The sequence below is a fragment of the Rhodamnia argentea genome, chromosome 3 (genome assembly GCF_020921035.1).
Source record: "Rhodamnia argentea isolate NSW1041297 chromosome 3, ASM2092103v1, whole genome shotgun sequence".
Classification (NCBI taxonomy): Eukaryota; Viridiplantae; Streptophyta; class Magnoliopsida; order Myrtales; family Myrtaceae; genus Rhodamnia; species Rhodamnia argentea.
The window spans coordinates 26,428,932-26,432,792 of record NC_063152.1 but is presented as its reverse complement, the minus strand read 5'-3'; the positions used below and the strand labels follow the sequence as shown (position 1 = coordinate 26,432,792).

The 3,861-nt window shown below is 45.6% G+C and overlaps 1 pseudogene; it reads right to left on the bottom strand.

Moving 5' to 3' along the window:
• Positions 1-371: 371 nt before the first annotated feature.
• LOC115729436 lies at positions 372-3,569 on the bottom strand (annotated as a pseudogene).
• Between the last annotated feature and the right edge of the window lie 292 nt (positions 3,570-3,861).

Here is a 3,861-nt window from a genome sequence, read left to right as displayed (position 1 = left end):
TCCACACAGTAAATGTAGGACTTCCTTCTCGTACAAGGTGTTCAACATTCACGATTGGTAGATGTTGAGTACATCATCCGAAGGGTATGCTCATCCCTTCACAAATTAAGAGGCGTCATGTCACTTGGGCCTCGAAAGGCCCATCACAATATGTACAACAAGACCAAGACCGTGTCAAACAACAAGCCACTAATTTATTTGCCCACCATGAAGGGCCCGTGAAGATTATTTAGGTCCATTTAATCATCTCGATTGTCTAGGAATGGAATTCTGCTTAATAATAGTGAAGCTAAAAAAACTCATATATTCACGCATCTTAATATATATCGAACTTTGCTAGCCAATCGATAGCGATGGTCTGTATGTACAGCTCAACTGCCGACATCCCAGAAGCCATGAAATCCGAAAGGGAAGCTCAGTTCTTCAGGCACTTCGAGTCGTGCTACGAGAGCGTCGGCTTCTCCAATCCTTTTCGGATTCAAGATGACCAGGTAACATCTCTGAACCGAGACTGCGTACTGCAAAGACACGAGTGGGATGAGTTACAGGGCTGTCGCCCGCGAGAGCAGCAGTTTGGAATTTCACCGAACGGGCCATGGCTTTGTTAGCTACATACCTCAACCACAAGAATGTACCCATCATCTTCTTCGGCTCCTTTGGGGACGAAGATCGGCTCACCGACGAACCTGCGGTCGCCAGGCGACCAAGTGCTGCTAGACTTATCAGACATGTTGAGCTTCACGACCGAGTCCAACGGGAAATGCGACAGAGCTCGATGGGAACCGGAAGTCGCTCCGGCGTATAAGTACTCATTTTTCCTCCCGGCAAATCTCGGATTTATCACGGGAAAATCGGTAGGCTCTGTCCAGTCGTTGAGAGACTCCACAGAACACTTCTGGCAATCCTCTTGGGCGTTTATTTCAATTGACACCTGCATCATACGAGCCCTAAAATAGTGAGCTTATCAGTTTCCTTTAGGGGAAGATTAATACTACAAGATAAATGCAACAGCAAGTACACCTGAACCAGATGAGGCAACAAGGCCTTCTCTTCTTGTTTGACATTCATGAGTGAAGGATCCAATCTACCACCTCGCCAATCATATCCTGTTATGGCCAAACATAAAAGTTAAATCCTGACCAAACTCACAAAATTTTCATATTCATGTCTAAGAAAAGATCTAAGTGAACTCATGATCACCAATATGTGTGATCATACTCACACCCACCAAAGAACTTGTGGACGTCGAACCATTCATAGGAACAAGCAGTGGCTTGGAACCGTATCTCCCTCGTCCCGTCCTCATCGTCCACCGTCTCGAAGGCGTTGCCGAAGTGCGAAAGCCAAAGCTGTGCAGGCACTTCAATGGCAGATCTCCAATCTCTGTCCTCTTGGCTCTCGTTCTGTGATCTTGGAAGGAGATAAACCGGGGACGTCGATTTGCTAGGGTCCAATGTGAACGCCGATATCATCGGCGATGCTCCACACACTGCACCTATTGACCCTGCAATTGCATGACGTTCAAATTCCCACACATTATCATTTTGGTGACCCAGTAAAGCGAAGCTAATCATCAATTTATGGTGGCCCCTAACGAAACAGAAAAAATGACTATTGCTCGCTCATGAACCATCAACCCAACTTTTGGTTTTTGGTGGAAGATGTGAGGACTTATTGTCTCCAAATTTAGGTTAGTATTACCTGCAATATCAACCTTGATGCGGTTCCCGAATAATATATAGTGAGTATCCGTGAAAGCCCAATCATGAATGATTAGATGATCGGGAACGTCAAATTCCTTCTTTTGTAACAACTCGAAGTTCGAGTCAAATTCTGCAGTTACAAACAAAGTATGCATTATTTTCGGGAGATTTATAAAAAAAAAGTCATAAACCTATTACAATTGTGTCAATTCAGTTATATATATATATATATATATATATATATATATATATTTGCCCATTGAGTTCCTAAACTTTTTGTGTTTCTACAATTCATTCCATTTGGCCAATTTTAGTTTGAAATCGCTGGCATGGATATTGATGTCTTACATGTTACGACTAGCACCGGTATGGATAATTTTTAATATTTTAATACTTTTTTGAATTTTTCATTTTTTTTTTTCATTTTTTTCATTTTTTTCATTTTTTCTCTTTATGTTTTTTCTTCCCTCCCTTCTTCCTCTAGCTTGTCGCCGAGGCCAAAGTCGAGGGCCGGTGAAGGCTTGCCCTCGCCTACCCTTCGACCTCGCCATGGCTAGGCGAGGCCGACCTTGCCCTACGATGTTGAGGCTCGCATTCGCCAGCGCCCAATGAGGTTGACCTCACCGGCCCCCTTTGTCCGGTCACTAAAATCTGGCGACCTTGAGAGAGAAGGAAGGAAAGGAAAAAAAAAAAAAAGAGATAGAAAATAAAATAAAATAAAAAACTCGAAAAAAATATTGAATTATTTTTATCCACGTTAGTGCTGATCACGCCATGTGGGACAACTATATATTTAAAGATAGTTGAAGTGAAAGATTAATTACCATAAAAGGTGAAGTGACTACGGGGCAAGAACATGTCCTCCGCATTGCACGACAAAGTGAGAAGCCTGTCTTTCCTTGCGTCTACCTTGCAATGAGCTAACATTCTCTTCGCCGTCATTTTGAACACTCCTGCATCTCATATTCACGTGAATTTTACCCTTCAGCTCATAAAAATTTCGAAACTAGAATCCAAACCAGAGCAGGAAAGTCGACTCGCCTAGGGTTAAATAATTATCCACGAGCATACTTTTACGTACCATACAAGATGGGCTTCAAAATGCAAGCAGCAACATCCCATACATCACCAACGCCACGGCCCTCGCCGCGCCGTGGCCCACCACCGCCATCGATCACCTCGAGCTCCCCTACCGTGTTCAGCGACCCGGGTTCGATCTCATACGGGCAGCCACCTTCCCAAAGGCATAACAACTTCCCTCCCCACTTCACCACGCTGGTGTTCGCGACGTTCTTCGTCACTTTCATATTGCCAACCTTCCTCCCTCCCTCCCCTGAGCACCGAGAAAGGGCCCCGGTACGTGAACCGCCACGTGTTGCTCGCCGGGTCGTGCTCCTCGATCTGGGCCTCGGTTTTCACGTACCTGGCCATGAACTTGACCTCCTTATTATCAGCCGCCCCGCCGAAGCTGAAGCACCTCAGATAGCCATGCCCGTCGAAAGGGTGCACCATGGACCCGTGGTCGTCGGTGAAGAGCCCTGGGCCGACCAGGTAGTACGTTCCCCCCGAGGGGAAATCCAGCGGAACTGCTCCATCCACCACCCGAAGCACGACGGGCTCAGCGGTCTCGGATCGTTGTGACATGAAGAGGGATTGGTAGTCCCTGAACACGGCCTCCGGATCATCTTCCACCTCTGCTGTGGAGATGCCCGAGGAACAATTCTTTGAGGTCGAGATCGAGATCGCTGGAGGAACCTGGCCATCGCTGGGAAGGCCTCGGACCCGGCCCGCCGGAATTCGATCATGTCTCGGGGATATCGGAAGTAATTTGGGTGGATTTATGCGGCATATTGTATTGGCTTGCATATTGGTTGCAAGAACCAGCCTTGGAAAATAATGGTGCTTCTGGGATATACAAACAATACGAGGAAGAAACTTCGGAGTCGATTGGGCTTATGTAGAAAACAATATCATGGAAATTACGGATTCGCCACTGCATATGTTCCTTTCATGAGCGGCGGAGCATATTTGCTTCCCCTTTCTTTAATTGGCCAATTAAATATTTAAAAGTTCATAAGAATGAACATCTAATGGTTAGTCACATTTCTATTCCATCCGGTACCTATCTATCTTAAAATAAAATTAAATAGAGTATGGA